Source organism: Beta vulgaris, chromosome 1, assembly GCF_026745355.1.
Source record: "Beta vulgaris subsp. vulgaris cultivar EL10 chromosome 1, EL10.2, whole genome shotgun sequence".
NCBI classification, from domain to species: Eukaryota; Viridiplantae; Streptophyta; class Magnoliopsida; order Caryophyllales; family Amaranthaceae; genus Beta; species Beta vulgaris.
Window position 1 is genome coordinate 31576349 of NC_079202.1, and position 17762 is coordinate 31594110.

General features: G+C 35.7%; 1 long non-coding RNA gene, 2 other non-coding genes and 2 pseudogenes across 4 annotated transcripts; 2 read left to right on the top strand and 3 right to left on the bottom strand.

Annotated features, from left to right (window-relative positions):
* Window positions 1-2057: 2057 nt before the first annotated feature.
* Window positions 2058-2140, bottom strand: TRNAL-UAA (transfer RNA leucine (anticodon UAA)). Its single transcript has one exon. It is a non-coding gene; the product is annotated as a tRNA-Leu (tRNA).
* A 90-nt stretch (window positions 2141-2230) lies between these two features.
* Window positions 2231-2313, bottom strand: TRNAL-UAA (transfer RNA leucine (anticodon UAA)). Its single transcript has one exon. It is a non-coding gene; the product is annotated as a tRNA-Leu (tRNA).
* Window positions 2314-2438: 125 nt separating this feature from the next.
* LOC125493127 (splicing factor U2af small subunit B-like) lies at window positions 2439-5545 on the top strand (annotated as a pseudogene).
* On the top strand, window positions 5546-7662 carry LOC130589388 (uncharacterized). Of its 2 annotated transcripts, XR_008968451.1 has the most exons (3): window positions 5547-5600; window positions 5727-5786; window positions 7477-7662. It is a non-coding gene; the product is annotated as an uncharacterized LOC130589388 (long non-coding RNA). The 2 variants fall into 2 exon arrangements; XR_008968452.1 differs by lacking the exon at window positions 7477-7662 and having other exon boundaries at window positions 5546-5600; window positions 5727-5836.
* A 1503-nt stretch (window positions 7663-9165) lies between these two features.
* Window positions 9166-14600, bottom strand: LOC125493125 (COP9 signalosome complex subunit 2-like; annotated as a pseudogene).
* Between the last annotated feature and the right edge of the window lie 3162 nt (window positions 14601-17762).

The following is a 17762-nucleotide window of genomic DNA, read 5'->3' on the forward strand; positions in this document are numbered from 1 at the left end:
GAATTATAATTTGATCTAACACTACCAAGAACCAAAAGATTCTTATGTTACTGAAATCTAAACAACATTAACAATACTACTCCACCACCACCACCACAACTTCAACAACACACAACAATAACGACAACACAGTGACAACAACGACGACGCAGCAACAACAACACATCAACAACAACAACACAACTGCCATAATAACACAAACATTTCAACAACATCATTGGCTTTCTAATTTAAACAAAGAACAATCGTTTAATATAACTATTTACATAATCAACCACAGTAATAACAACAACAGTGGAACAACAACAACCATTATAATCTCTACTCAATTAAACTAATATTCCATAATCATAATCAAATCTTGAATGAAACAAGAATCCAATTCTAGATTAACTCAATAAAATCTAATTTAGGTTCACCTTAAACAAACTAACAAGGGTAATTAAACTTGTGCTTAATCATAATTTCAAAAAGAAAACAAAGAGGTGCGGGTGTACCTCTGCTCTTGTGAGCAGCGAAGAACAGGGGTTAGGGGTTTCGAAGCTTCTACACGGCGACGGGCACCGACGAGCGGCAGAGGAGAGAGAATCGTGGCGTCGAGCCACGACAGCTTGCAGCGCACGCACGGCGGCAGCAACAACAACACCGCAACACCACGACCGCCTTGCGCTACAGAGAACGGAGAAGAGGAGAGAAAACAGCGAGTTGTAACAGGCAGGCGACGAGGCTCCGATGAGCAGCAAGGGGGGGGGGAAACTCCGGCAAAGCCTGGAAGGAATCGCCGGCGACACGCAGGCGAAGGTGAGCGAGAGAGGGTTTTCGGGTTTCCTCAATTGGGGTTTTGGGTTTTTCAGTTTTGGGGATTAGAATACGGGGAGAGAGAAAAGATTTTGGGGGGTTTAGTTTTAGTTTATCTTCAACCGACAAAAGAAAATATTTGGGCTAAGCATATCTAACCGACAACAACAAAGGATGAGAACCCGACTTCGATTTTCTATTTGGGCCAAAAACCGCTCAACTTAAACTTAAAATCCGAAAATATAAAATAATAATAATAATAATAATAATAATAATAATAATAATAATAACTCCACAACTCAAATAAAATAATAAATTTCGCAACATAATTAACTTAATAATTATATTTAATGTTTAAATAAACGCTCTTTAAAAACAGGGCTATTACAGTTACAAATTCCGTAGGGACTTATCATGATAATATGTCTCTTGTGAAGAATCGAACGAATCTTTAGATTGTTATGCCAAATTTGCCATAGAAAAACTTGAAGTTAGGGAGGAATATTGATCTTCCAAATACATCTAAAAGGCCACCTTTTTTCATTGAGGTCCAAATTATGAGCAAACTAGGTCGTTGACTTTATTGTGAATTCTCCTGATGAGTGGGGTCCCCAAATGGTTGAGTCTAGTAAGTCGATTTGTGGAACTTGTTTTCCTTTTATGTGTTGATCAAATGTTGGGGGAGAAATTATTGTAGTTTTGTAAATCCTACGTGTGATTAGGTAGGATAAAAAGTTATTTAGACTTAGATTTGAATATATTTGGTGAATAGGAACGATAAGCAAAAATAAGAGATTTTGATCAGTACACCAATTATGAAGCTAGAATAGGATGCTTTTCTCATCCCCAATTTTCCATCTTATATCTTTTCGTAAGAGATATCTTTGTTGTAGGATTTTCTTCCATATAGGGGAGTCTTGTGATTCAAGAGATACATGTAGAATGTTGATTTATTGAGGTATTTTTCCTTAATAAGTTTAATTCATTAACGTTGGTAGTCAGTTGTAATTTTCCATCCTAACTTAGCAAGGAATGCTCTGTTCATGAGAAGAGTATTTTGTCTCTATTTTGCTTTCAAAAATAATGTAAGTAAAGTTGGTCGATATTATGAGCCAGATCTATAGGGAGCATGGATGATACACAAGCAAACGATGGAAAGGCATATAAATTACTTGGAATCAAATTGAACCTAGCTTGTTAAGTTACATTTCCTTGATTAGGAATTTTTTTTAGAAAAAAAAAAAAAGATGAATTTTGAATGCAGGCTGTGGGGTTCGAACCCACGCGCACTTATGTGCAGAAGATCTTAAGTCTTCCCCCTTAACCACTCGGGCAAACCTGCTTAAGTATTAAAAATGCACCGATTTCCGTACCTCACTAAACAAATTTAGCAAAGTTTTTAAAACTAGAAAAGCAAAACATTTGCAATATATGCAGGCTGTGGGGTTCGAACCCACGCGCACTTGAGTGCAGAAGATCTTAAGTCTTCCCCCTTAACCACTCGGGCAAACCTGCCTGATTTATTATTTTGCACCAATCCAAGTAAATAATTACATATAAAACCCTCTTATATAAAACGAAACCAGAAACCCCAAAATTTCATCGTCGTCTCACATCCAACATCTTCTCTCACACGAAAAACAAGCAAAACAAACAGAAAAAGAGGAGAGAGAAAACCAAAATCAACAAAAATGGCGGAACATCTAGCATCGATATTCGGGACAGAGAAAGACAGAGTGAACTGTCCATTCTACTTCAAGATCGGAGCTTGTAGACATGGAGATCGTTGCTCAAGGCTTCATACTAAGCCTAGTATTAGCCCTACTTTGTTGCTTGCTAATATGTATCAACGCCCTGATATGATTACTCCTGGTGTTGATCCTCAAGGACAGCCTCTTGATCCTCGCAAAATTCAACAACATTTTGAGGTCTCCTCTATTTTTTGTTAACTTTTTGATATTGATGATTTTCTAGGGTTTTGATTTGGTATGATAGGTTTAGGGTTTTGATTTTTTATTGTTACGTCTTTGTTGTTGAAAGTCATTGTTTGTTGTGGTTGTATGTAATGGTGGATAGGTTTTTGATTTAGTGGTGGTGTTTAGGGTTTTTAAGATGTTGGAGATTTGTTTTACGATGCTTTTTTTCGTTTGTTAGGGTTGAATTTGATTGAATTAACTTTGTTGTAAGGGTGAATAGGTTTTTGATTTGGTATGTGGTGTTTAGCGTTTTTAATATGTTGGAGTTTAGGGTTTTTAATTTGTTGGAGGTTTGTTTTAAGATGCTGTTTTTCGTTTGTTAGGTTTGAATTTGATTGAATTAGCTTTGTTGTAAGGGTGAATAGGTTTTTGATTTGGTATGTGGTGTTTAGGGTTTTTAATTTGTTGGAGTTTAGGGTTTTTAACTTGTTTGAGATTTTTTTTACGATGCTTTTTCTCGTTTGTTAGATTTGAATTTGATTGAATTTACTTTGTTGTAAGGGTGAATAGGTTTTGATTTGGTATGTGGTGTTTAGGATTTTTAATTTGTTCGAGTTTAGGGTTTTTAATTTGTTTGAGATTTGTTTTACGATGCTTTTTTCGTTTTTTAGGTTTGAATTTGATTGAATTAACTTTGTTGTAAGGATGAATAGGTTTTTTATTTGGTATGTGATGTTTAGGGTTTTCAATCTGTTAGGGTTGAATGTAATTTGATTTGTTGTAGAAATTCATTGTTTGATGTAAGAGAGGGGGGCCGTTGGTCTGAATTTGTTTTGAGTATTTTTTGCTGATTTGGTGTGTGATGTCAGGGTTTTTAATTTGTTGGAGATTTGTTTTTCAGATGCTGTTTTTTCGTTTTTTAGGGTTGAATTTAATTTAACTTGTAGTTGAAATTCATTGTTTGATGTGAGGGAGGGGGTGAGTATTTTTTATTATTTGGTGTGGTGTTGGGTTTTTAATATGTTGGGGTTAAATTTGATTGAATCAACTTTGTTGTAAGGGTGAAGAGGTTTGATTTGTATGTGATGTTTAAGGTTTACAATTTGTTTTAAGAGAGGCTATTTGAGAGAGGGTGAAGAGGTTTTTGATTTGTATGTAATTTTCTTGTGTTGTAGAGAGTAAAATGTGTTATTTGATTAGGTTTCCAAGCTTGAGGATTGTGTTTTCTTTAAGTTTGTACGGTAATTAAGAATTTACTTTATGTGATGTTTGGAGTATGGAGTTTTTTGGAGATTTGTTTTAAGGCGCTGATTTGATTTGTTATGGTTTGGATTAATTGATTTTGTTGTAGACAGTGTTCTTTCGAAGGTTTGTTGTGAGATTTAACTTTGGGGATGTATGGGCTGAATTTGAGGATTATGGGGTTATAAATTTATGGCGACTTTTGTTTTCGTATTGAAGTTGGGAGAAGTTTTTTACAAAGAGTTGTATTTTTAGTGACTTTTTAAGTGGATGATATGTTAGGTGGTGTTCATGATGAATGATGGCTTGAAATTTTATATGTGCAGGATTTTTATGAGGATTTATTTGAGGAACTAAGCAAGTATGGGGAGATTGAAAGTCTCAACATCTGTGACAATTTGGCTGACCACATGGTATTGTTTTCTATTACCATACTGTTGATGAAGCCTCATTTAAAAGTTTAAATCGTCGTAGTTAAGCACTAACTATGGTTTCCTACCTTTCTTTTAAAAAAAAAATTGGGTGCAGGTTGGGAATGTTTATGTGCAGTTCAGAGAGGAAGAACATGCTGGCGAGGCACTACGAAACTTGAGTGGAAGATTTTATGCCGGTTTGTGTTTTCTAATTTCTTTTTTCTGAAAGAAATCGTGCATCATGTTTATGCTTTAATGGCCTTTGTTTAGTTAAATATAATGAAGGAAACTTTTGTACTATATTAGCTTCTGTTGCTTTTATACTTCTTTACAGTACTCAATGCTAACGGAAGGGTTGTATAGTATTGGTGGTCTGAACTGGTGGCAGCAAGAGAGAAATTTAGCAATGCATGAGGGAACTACTTACATAAGGGAACTATGACAGATAGTTATCTATAACAAAAAAATATTTCTAATCATTGACATAATATAGTGCTTTATATTTAAATAGTGACTCTGATTGATATAGCCTCCTATTCAACACTCTGAACTCTGATGGCATTGTATAACATGATGTAGGTCGTCCAATCATTGTTGATTTTTCTCCTGTACGGACTTCAGAGAAGCAACCTGCAGACAGTATGAGGAAAATGTGTGCAATCGTGGAGGTTACTGCAACTTTAGCATTTGAAAAAAATTAGCAGGTGATTAATTGTGCTATTATCCTCTCTACTTATTTGTTTGTATTGTTAGCTCATACTAACATGCTGTTCTGAATTTTTACATCAATTTCAGGGAGCTTAGGCGACAGTTTGTTTGGAAGGTACAGAAGGAGGCATAGCCGTAGTAGAAGTCGCAGTCCTCAAGCACATCGGGGGCATGGAGATCGTCCACATGGTGGCCGTGGTTATGGTAGAAGAGATGATGATAGAAATCAGCGGTACCATGACAAGGGAAGAAGGCCTAGAAGCCGTAGCCCTGGGCATAGAGGACGAAGCAGAAGCCTCCCGGCAGGAGGGATAGGAGTCCAGTGAGGGAGAATAGTGAGGAGAGAAGAGCAAAGATTGCACAATGGAACAGGAAAAGGAACAGGCAGACACTGGTAATAACGATGTTAATCATGATGTCACTGACAACCATGCAAATGGATTTCAGGACAATGGGAGGATTATATGACATCCTCAGCAGTAACTGGATGAAGTGCACAAGCAGGCTTTATTCACTACTTCTGGTATGCATTATTCCACATTTGTATGATAAAAGTATGTTCTTTCCTAGGATTAGGGATAGCTTACCTTACCCTTTTTAAACAGCCCAATAGAAGATTATAGCTTACCACCCATTTTCCACTGTGCAGGTGGAGTACAGGTTCATTGCTTAATGATTTAAGTAGAATCTTTTTCCAACTTTTGAAATGGTAAAGAAAAGATGTCTTTAAAATTGAAAATAAAGCAGGAACTTCCATCTCTTAGTGTACCCATCTTTAACTTATGCATGGTCATATAATCATATTCCCTGTCCAAGCCATTAGTTGGTAGAGCTGACAGCAGGCTGGGCCTGGCCAGGTTCCTGGCCCAGATATGACGCAGAAAACTTATGATTTGAGAGACCACCTTGTGTGTGCATGTTTTTTAGAAAAAAAATTGATTTTTTAAGTTAAATGAATTTGAAAAAATGTTCACTGATAAATATGAATTTTTTTGTAAATGAACATCAAAATAGCTGCAGCATTGTATTTTTCGTATGCTTTAAAATCTTCTTAAATTTACTAACACTTTTTTTGCTAAAAGTTCGAAGAAGAGTACAGAATAAAACGAGCAATTATGAACGAAGCAAGAAAACATGGCTAACTTAATTTTTGAATAAGTTTATGATTTGGGGGGGATATATATGCTCGTTTGGCAGGTATATGAAGTATGAGTTAAGCATTTGGCTAAAACCTTGTAGGATAAGAATAAATGTGATTAGGAATTTGCTTTAATGTCTTCTCACCTTCACAACTCTTCTAATTCATTGAATCAGGGTGACAATGTTGTAGCGTCAGTTGATGTTAAGCTACCTAACATTTGCCTTCATAGAGTATTTTAATCTATCACTGCTTAAAGCTATGAGCTATGCCAGGTGCTCCGGAATTTTATGACTTGGGCCAATAATCATGTCAGCCTGTTGCAAACCTAATAAGCAAAACTTTTGGTGCTCAATGAATGAATCTTTGCATTAGATCTGATGGCCATTATCGGTCTTGGTTTGACAATTGTCATATGTAGAGCTTGTTCATCTCTCGTTCTGACAGTCTATGTTACTCACTTGCGAACTCGCATACAAGCTTCTGACTCGTCTACTTTGTGAAACTTTTCCATGTTTTGGTCCAAAAATGAAGTGTTATGAGTTATGACTAATACAATAATAATTAAAGAACACATCGAGTTTTAACGTGGTTCATTAACAATGTATTAGTTACAAACACGGAAGAGGAGAAATGATTTTTTGTGAAAGAGAATACAGATTATAAATAATAGGGGCAGGAGTTAATTAGAAGGTTATAAATGTCAGAGAGTTGACATGGACAACTCATCATCCAAATTTTTTCTAGAAGAGGGCATAAAGTTGACTCATGCCTTCCTTATTTAGACTCTTCATTAGTTTGTGGATTATCTTGATGTTCTTATCATGACTTTTGGGAATTGGCGAACAAGAACTTGATGAATTCTGGATAGGTGCATTGATTAATTCAAACTGGCTTGATCCTTTCTCTTTTCTGTTTACCTTGCTGATACATGGTTTCAGAGACCACTAGTTATATGTTATATCTGGTTAGCATTAGCTTTTAGCCTTTCTTCTTCAGTGTCCTGTTAGTTGCATGCATCAATCCTGAATGACGATTTTGTTCATATGCAATGTGGGGAAGAAAATAATTTTTTCCGGCTCTGCCCCTAAATCCATTGCCATTAGTAGGTTTTTCTTGATGATTTTGTGGGAAGTATTGAATGTTCTACTTTTTCCAGTTAATCTTACGTAGTTTTTCAAGGTGTGCAGGTCCAGGTTTTCCTGCAAGAGGGCAGAGACCTCAGTCTTATATAGCAGCTTATTGTGATGTTTTTATACAGGTTTGCTGTTATCAGAGTCTGCTCGTTTGCAGGATTTTTCGAAGTTAGTGATTGAAGATTTTATCATGTAATGAAGCTTGCCTAATGGGGTATTAGATATTATCTGAAGACCTTGCTGTGTCAAAAACTTTCTGCCTAATGATTGGTAGTGGTAGACGCGGCTATAAATTTCATCTTTGTTTTGAAGGCTTGTTAGCACTTTAGCAGTGATCACTAGAAATTGAGATAGTACTTCTGAAAATTTGTTTTATTCCGGTTCATGTACTCTTTAAAGTGATTGTACTATTTGATTTAATGTGCAACCTTCATTGTCCATCTTTTGCAATCTCATATAGCACTATTTATTTTTAGTGTGAGTCACGGCTACCTTCTTAGATTGATCTCTACCAACTGTCGCCTTGGCTGGCAAATGAATTAGACGCCCCCAAATAGGGGAATGTACGAGATAGGGGAAATCAAGCTTGCACGTCAATCTGAATTCTGAAAAGACGAGATATCATGTTACATGTCATGTACTTGTGCAAGAAGTAGATGTTAATGATCATATCATAAGAAGGTAGTGTCACTCTCAGTTTCATCCTATAGCTTAAACCAGATTAAGTTGCACTTTTGCAATTGTCATGACAATTAATAAGACACTTTATTTTAGTAATGAATTGGAGACATTAAAATTCTTAGATATTACATGCGTCGAAAATCGCATTTTGTTCATGGTCACATCATTTTGTTTTATTTTATCTACTTCATAGTTCTTTCATAACAAAATAGATGTTACACTTTCAAAAACACTTTTAGGCAATTTCTTTTTTTGAAGAGAAAGATAGTAAGAAAAAAAAACCATGTGATAGGAGAGAGATAGAGAGATTGTTGCCAAAAAAGAAAATATAACATATATTTTGTTACATTCTATTTAGAAAGTGTAACATCAATTTTGTTACAAAGAAAATATGTTTATCAATCTCATATACTCATGGCCAAAAAATGGTATGCGAATGTTCTTTTCTTGGCTTTACACTTAACCTAGAATATCTAAACGCAAAAGCCTACATAAGGAATTTGCGATTTGAGCCTCATAATCTTTCCTCCCCATCTATCCCCATATTTATTTTACTGTCATTTTGTCGTGTGCTTCGCATGAGTCATGGGCAAAAACAACCAAATAATGCAATGCTATTGACAAGTATCAGTCTAGACAATGCACCCGGTTTTTCAAGCTATTGGGCAACACGACTTCCATTTTCAAGCACCACGACTCTTTCGACAGGTATACACGGTAAAATACAAAGGCCCTCCATGCACTTCAACAAATTAACTGATACTAAAGGTTCTTTTCCTCAAAAAGCAAAACTGCTCCTTAATGGGCACCAAAACCACCTACAATTCCAGAATATGCAACCAAATGCTCAATCGGACCACTTTCCACAGATTTACCATCAAGGCGAAAAAGGCAATGTAAAGGACGTTTTAAACTACTGGCGATGCATCTCAGAAAAGGCTTCAATTTACATGTAACTTAAGGGAACAGTAACAAGGGGGGTTAAAAAAATTATTTGCAAAACACTGCCGTTGTCGATACTACTTCAGCTCTTCATTCCATTTGTCCAACTATGTCCCGTTCCAGTAAAGGGTGCAACCACAAAAATCAAAAACAAGCAAACCCATATATAGACCTTTCAACCAACTCTGTTGTTAACCGTTTGATATAATGACTTGAGCTGTGTGTTCCACTTTTCGATAGCTGTATACTTCTTCATTCCCTTGGATCTGCAAAACACAAGTATCGTGACAATTGCAAGTTAGGATATACACAAATGGATTTTTAAAAACAAAAACAAATGTATACCGTCACGGTCTCGCCAATAGTCTATTCACTTGGTCAATGTGTCCTTGAACTCGGTTGTCCAAAATAAGTGACACTAACAACTGCTCAACATCTGCTTCCGGGACATTAAGCTCCTAAGGCAATAAACATGAGAAAAGAAAGTATTAACCTATAAGGTCTAACGCAGAAAGAAAGGAAATGCAGCAACTTAGACATAGTAAGCGCATATTATTTTTAACGCCTTCAGATAAAATGTCAAAAGAATTCTTACTATAAGAACCATCTTATTATCTATCCGACAAGTTAACAACTAATAATTGATATACAGTTCCTATTTCTTAAGCGTACCCAGGACACACCCCTCCATCACTGATGACATTTATCAATCTCTTCCCAGAACCTATTATTACATTTGCGGTCACCATTGACCCTCTTACCTCTGTTCCACAATCTTCCGACATCACCACAGCAACCTTTACCCTGTACTTCCCTGACCACTACAGATATCTGCTCTAAACCTCCACTACCTCCAGCACCCTAAAAGGCCATCCACCTCTTCTCTTTCTTGGAACCTGTAACGCTTCCCTCACCCAAGACGTCCAAATCCAAGGAAATTGAAAAAGGTGGAGTGACAATTACCAATGTGAATTTTGGAAGGCAAGGCAAGGAGGTGATTTGACGACCCAATGTAACACTTGACACTTCTACATTTTAAATAAACATATAAATAACATGGTATTACTTCCCACATTCCGTGCCTGTTCAACAAATCTAGGACATGTAATGGACTTTCTTCACGGCAGCCAAGGTTACCATAACTTCCACCTGTATGAAACTCATTCCTAAGGATTGCACATTCTTTCAGGTGTATCGATGGGAATGAAAATTCTAATTAAAGTTGAGCAATGCAATATGACATATTGGGTATTGATGGGAGCCGAGTTTTAGACTCCAGAAGTTGACTGTAAGAGCACATGTTTAAAGCTCCTCTTGCAGAAAAGTGTGGATATCAGCTCTGTGGATTGTGAGTGTAAAGATCACTTGCAGTTACTGACACTTCTTAAGAACAAACAATAGATAAACTATAGAATTTTAGGCCCTCACCAGTCACAATACCACTCCGGTGCAACTATCCACATAAAAATATTGCAAAAACAAAATATGACGAGAAATTCCCGTCCTTGCGCATTAAGTTCAAACTTGAAATTATATCTCAAAACATCTCAAGTAATAACTTCACTTTGCATCCCCACAGATGCCGAAAATTATAGCACCACCCCAATAAACTATAAATTAGCTTGGATAACTAACAGTAACCGGAAAACAATTCCATACAAGATAGCTTTATCAAACTTCAACATATTTTCTAGCAACTAAAGACATTTTTTTTTGGGCAACTCGAAGTTATTATTGATAACCAAAAAAAAATGATACAACCTAAAACTTCAACAAAGGACAAGCCAAAGAAAAGAAGCTCCCCCCACCTTCCAGCATCTCTAAAGACATTTAACAGATCATCACAGATATAGCTATAGAGGCATAGTAATATCATATACAAGAGGAAATGACAATCATATTTTTTTTGAAGTACAACAAATAAATAAATTTTTTACACAATTTTACCTTGGATATGAAAGGTATCCTGATTCTTGTGTAAGGCTTGATTAGCTTGAGCAAAACTTGTGTCCTAATATTTTTCAATAGGTCTTCAATGTAATTCCTGATGAAGGGATCATCCATAATTGTTCTCCTGTTACTCTGTAACATTAAGCAGTCATCTGTAAGAAAATCAAAACGAAAAGGTACAAAATTCTTCTAAAAGTTCTGAAAGTAAAATATTCTTCTAGAAAAAGGAACATGCATCTTCTAAAAAAATAGAAAGTCGCAGCATATATATAACCAAAACCTTCAAGATCTTCTCAAATCCAGAATCTCATTTCGCTGATAAGCTGCTATCAAATTTGTCATCGCCAAAATTTCAGGATCATTTTTGTAACTGCAATAATATTTAAGTAAGCACATATCAGGCAGCTCAGATATCACAGCCAGACAGGGAAAAGATAAGAGATCAAGAGCATACGGCTTTGCCTCTTGTCCATCAAACGGATTCACCTCAGATTCCATTAAATGTTTGCAAGAACCAAGTATCTGCCAATAAGGGAAAAGGTGATTGTGAGGCAAAAAGGAATATATCATCATCTCTATCCTAATTGCATTGTACCAGCAGCCAAGTTCTTCATGTATCACTTACTAATAATCCATTCCTTAGAAAAAAATTCAATCTCTCTCTTATCTTAAAATTAGCAGGCTGAACCCAAAGGCTGAAGACTAGACACAATACAAAAGGTAACACCAAGTCACCAACCATGGAGTTGACAAGAATTGGACCTCCTTACCCAAGGGAAGGTGAAAAACTGAAAACTCAACCACTATTAATTCTCTAATCCATTTTCCATGTAAAATTAAGAATAGAAATTCCTCCAAAACGCTTTTTTTCAGAAATCATAGCATTTAGAAGTGACGCAATTCTTTCAGACAAGGAAGAGAAACTGATTCAATATAAATAATAAGACAAAGATATAAACAATAGCCCAAAGCTCTATGTTGGACCAATGCTCTACTAATATTACTACAGGAGGCACTGGTTAGAGAGAAGGATATGTTTGTGGGTTACTTGTTAGGAAATTGTTATTTGCCATGAGATGTATAAGTACAATGCTGTACTCTGATCTTTAAGGGTCAAATCTATTGTTGGCATAGAGAGTATAAGTGACAAAGGCTTCTATTAAGAACAATAAACAGTACGGACAAAATCTACAGATTCACTTCCAAAATCCATTCATAAAAGAAAAATATGCTTTACTACATACTTCAGACATTGGATACGTCGTTGGTTTCCCGCTTCATCATAATTCTTGAATGCTTCAAAAAAATCAGTGGCCGCTTCTGCCCACTGACGCTCTGCCATGTGCATTTTACCTCCACATTCATGAATGATTCCCATTATTCTTGGATGTGGAATTGCTGACTTAACCGTGAGTGCCTTCTGGTATAGTTGCTGAAATGAAACCCACATTGATCCATGAGACTAACATGCAGAAACAGATCTAAAGTGACCATAAAACCACCATCACAGAGAGAAAATCGACTATATGTAAGAACTGGGAATAACTAGTACATTGGAAGTCAAAGCACATAACAATACAGGTTTTATTAGAGATATACTAGTATCTAAAGTACTTTTACACTTCACAAGGATTGCATTAAATTTAACTCTATAAAGCAAACTGTACACAAACAAATATTCAATCACCAGAATGCCACAAGCTAGAAAATTAGATCAAGGTGATCTGAAGGTAACATGGAACAACCACGTGTAGAGTAGAGAATCTGCAAGTAACATTATTGCTTTTAAAATGTAAGACTTCAATTAGCATTACTATATTAAAAAACAAGACTCAACGAAATTAATCAAGCATTAAAGCCTGTTCATTCCCTCTCGAAGCTCTCATTTCCAGGCCATTCATTTTCTCCACATTTTCTAGTTATGATGAATATTGAAGAGAAATACTCTTCCATAAAATCTTCAAGCTTTTATCAATAAAACTTGTTCTAAATAAACAGATTATACAAATAAGATAACAAACAATATCATCTAAGTCCTGCTGTATGAGCCACCACCTTGAGTTTCTTATTGTTCTTGGTCTCAGTATACATTTGAATTTCAATTGCATAGACCTCCAATAGTTGTGTTCCTTTCTTCTGGTCATCTGTACCATCTTCTTTTTGACATGATTTGTGAAGTTCCTTTAATATCTGTCAAATTTAAACAAGGAAATATAATCGCAAATTCCAATTGTTGCTATTTCGTAAAGGAATGCATATAGTTCATGAAACCTTGTTCATCCGTCCATATTCACCCATGTCAAACCAGATTTTGCAAAGCTTCAGATTAGTTTTAAACCATAGTCTCTGCAAGATGAAAAAGCAAGACATTAAGATTCCAAAGAAAAATGCCTACAAAAGAGAACCCTTCTAATATTTACTCCTAACCTCATTTTTAGCCTCTTCAAGAGCCCGCAGAGTTGTTTGGTAGAATTCTTGCAGGAGATCAAAATTGTGGCTGGCAGACCCAGAAACAAAATCCATAATGTTGTTTATACACTTCTCACTATAATTTCTTGTCACAGCTGATCTAATGTACGTCAACATCTCCCTGTACGCTTCCATCATCTCCTTATACTTTCCCAACCGATAATAAAGCTTCACTGTTTGCTTTAATGCCTTAAAGCCCCTAAAAACGTGATCAAAAGTCAAATGATAATGTAATATTGGTCAAGAACTTACCTTTATAGGTAAACCATGACACACTCCTTAGTTATCTCTAACATGAAAAAGTGATCAACAAGTGGACATGCCAGCCTGAACTAATTAACATTTTGCGAAGAGATTTCTGACTATATAACATATACATTGGCACCCAAGTTGTCAGCCAAAATAAGTCCAGCATAATCCCTTTAATGTTCCAAATAAATTCACCACTTTCCATTCTGGTTATCTCAGTAATCAGTATGATCATTCACTTTACTCCGGAAAAAAAAAACTACCCTCACACTTATCAATATTTCTTTAATGCATCTTTCTAAATTTTACACTATTTAGTTTCATGATACAATATACAGAGCAAGCTACCTGAACTGTGAGCAAAATTTCAGAACAGGTACTTCTCCAAACTATTCATAATTGTTTTATCAAAAATGTATGACTCACCAGTCTGCCTTCTCTGGTTCCATGTGAACCACCTCCGCAAAACCAGCAAGCGCACCCTAGGGTCAGTCTCAACCAAACCTGGATTAAAAGAAAATAGTAATAATAAAAAAAAAACTTCAAGAGATAGTTAAAGGACTTTTACTGGCTGGCTACAATGGGGGTATCTTTGCTGGATACATAAATCCAACATCTTAACAGCAAAATTGGAGCCAAAATCACACATGTAAGATGACTGGACATTGTTAATTGATCAACTGGTCACCCCAAGGTATGACTGACATGGCCTGGAAAATTGCAAAGAATGGCCTACATTTATACTACTATTTTTTTATTAAAAAAAACAACGAATTCTAAGGACACTTGTCTCTCTCCAGTAAGTTCTTTTTTTCTTCAGGAAAATAAAATAAACAAAAAGTACAGATTTTGAATTACAATATGATGACACATGCATTATCACTTTCTGTTCACCTTTAATGCCTCAACAATAACCTTCCTGACCATTATTTTGCTCTCGTTTGTCACTGTTACCCATTAAAAGGATTTACATCCATCCAAGCAATGTGCAATGTGCAATGTGCAATACACGGATCAACAAACTAATTATACTAAGGCATTGTCTTTCATGAAACCTTCCAATGTTGGGACCTTGTGATAATTGGCCAAGAAAATAAAAGGCGAAATATATAATGCAGCAAAAATATAACATGCAAACACCAAAGAAGGGAGAAGAGTCTGACGTGTGCTTTCCAAGTTGGTAATGTAAGTTGTGTCTATTTGTATTGATAAAAGGATGGGGTATTCATTTGTTGAAGTAATTATTCATTTATCAAATATATAACCCAATCATATGATAGGTTTAGGCATACTATGTTGAAACAAGAATTATTAGATGAAAAAAATGCAAAAAAGAGGTTGAAATCCCTAAATGTGAATTTTTAAAAATAAAATCACGGCTACAAACCGCTTCTACGACATAGCAACCAATACCCCTATCGAGACTGCATTTGCAATTTTTTTCTTAGCCGGAAATCATCATTGGCTCCCAAAAAAACCATTATCGAAAATCAAATGCAAATTCACAAGCCAATGCAAGAGCAAGGGAGAATTAGGCAATAAAAAAGAAGTGGTTAAAAGCTTGACTCATATTTTGTTTCTGGTATTATACCAACCTAACTCGCCCTCAACAATTCTTACAATAAATGTAATATATACATTGCCTTGTGCCAAACTATTGTTTCAAGATTTTGTTCAAGGTGCTTGAGAAGGGACATACATAAACCATAACCATTAATTAGCAGACTCCTGACTAACACTTAGAATTACTACTCCCTCCATCTTTATATAAACTTCACGTTAAGCTTGGGCATGCGTTATAATGATGCGTAGCAAAGAATGTGGGCATTTTGGTAAATAATGTAAAATAAAAACAAATAAAGTGTTAGAAAAAGATTTACTAGGTCACCAATGTCACATGGGACACAAAAAAAGAGCATGTGAGACGGGGACAAAGTTAGTAAAGAGTTCACATGACATGGGTTGGATGAGTAAAATTTCCATTTTTAATCATAAGAAGTTTATTGAAGTGCCCAAAAAGGGATATAGGAAGTTTACTTGAGGATGGAGGAAGTATTATGCAACCAAAAACGTCAACCAAGGTGCTTCAATTTTGACAAAGTTAATGACATTTGTGTTAACTTTTCTCTATCTCAATGCTACATCAATACAGCATCATCTAAACCAATACAGCGTAGTCCTCTTTTGACTTCCAATTAACTTCCAGTACTTCTTTACGTCTCCAAGAAACAGAAATGAGGCATTAAGATTTGAGTACCCAGAAAACAATTCTGGTAAGATCACTATTCTATACTCATATGGCACTCCTTCATATGCAACAAAAAAGAGGAAAAAAAAATAAGTTGCATAATGCCATAACAAGATTTCTTATTTCCCAACACAAACCTAGGCTCTTGTTATGTAGAACCTAGATATCAGGGTACCATATGCGAGCTCCACTCTGGTCCTCAGAAACATAGGACAGTGTCCACTGTCCAGCTACATTGAAGTCCATTAGTATCTAAGTGGTTCCTAGCAGATCATCCTATCTATCTAGTATAGCTTGGCTAGACATTTATTCATAAAATGACGGAATCAATTGTTAGCAATTGCAACGAGCAAATGAACTCAATAGTCATTGCCAAAGAGTACTTCGACATATAAATATTTCACAATCCTTGGCAATATTTCATATTTGATAGGGATGACATTGGGTAGTTACACGTTCACTGGTTTCGGTTTGCAAGTACCCAAAAAAAACATGAGAAAATAATACTCACTACGATGAAATTATTGCGAAAGTTTGAATTGAAGGCTAAATGTGTAAAGCAACAACCTTGCCTTCAGTCGGTTTCAAGATGCGAACATCAACAATTGAGATCAAATCTGATAGATTGGGTTCAAGTAGTAGTTTATACTTTACAGTAAAAATATGTTCAAATCAATGTCATCCACATAAAATGTGAATCACAAACAGCGTAATTTCCACGATATGCAAAGATTGAGAATGATACAGCTCCAAAATGGTTAATCATATCCTTTATACAAGTTTTATCAAGGCACGTCAGTCTCCAAGGTGGTAATTACCTCTCACATTAGGGGTTTGGAACTGAAATATAAAAAACTCAACCACTTCCCAGTTCCCACTGTAACACCTACCTTTCCACATGCTACTGAATACTGATCAGAAATTTATACTAGAAACATACTAACAGCTTTTTCTTTATATTACAAAGAAAAGAAAACCCCAAGAAAAAGAAATGAGTAGGCATATGGAAACTCTATACAAAGAAAATAAGTCCATAGCATCTCATTGAGTATTGAGGATAATTTTACTTAACAAAGAGAAGTGGTCATAGCTAAAGTTAAAACAATTTCCCTCCCTTCCAAAGAGAAAATAAATAGGATAATTCATGTTAGAAAAGAACAACCCAATTAGGTAATGCTTGTGCCACCCACACCTCAAACTTCAGAAGATATATGCCTGTGGAACCCCTATTCTTTTCAACCATACTATACCAATTATAGCCCAAAGCAGGGAACCCTACGACTGCATGGCACAAATATTACAGGTTATCTAAATACTCCCAGTCCCAACTAGCAAAAGGTAGTGAGTGGGGGTAGAGTATTTAGTCCTAATTTTAGTTATTGAGTAATCTCAAAATCATTTCCCATTTCCCAACTAATGCCTCTTTTTACCCTGTCCAATAACTAGAAAAAGAAGCAGAAAACCTATAATCAAATCTCAAAATCATTTCCCATTTCCAACTAATGCCTCTTTTTACCCTGTCCAAGAACTAGAAAAAGAAGCAGACAACCTATAATCAATTCCATCCCATCACCCAACCTCAACCTAATATAAATAATGTACAATATCCTCATGCAAGAAACAAGTCTGCCACATTTGTATTGGAACATATCATGGTTTCCAAGAAGTGGACAAATATCAAGCACTTAGCATGAAATAACCAAAATCCTTTACGCAACACGACTACTAAAATCTACAGATTATAAAAGAACTATAGTAGGGAACCTATTACTTGTCCATCATCCTAAAATAAACGATAAACTGGGACAACATTAAGAAGGTCGATAGCGGATGCAGACAGTACCTACTATCTACACAGCAAGACTTTCTCCT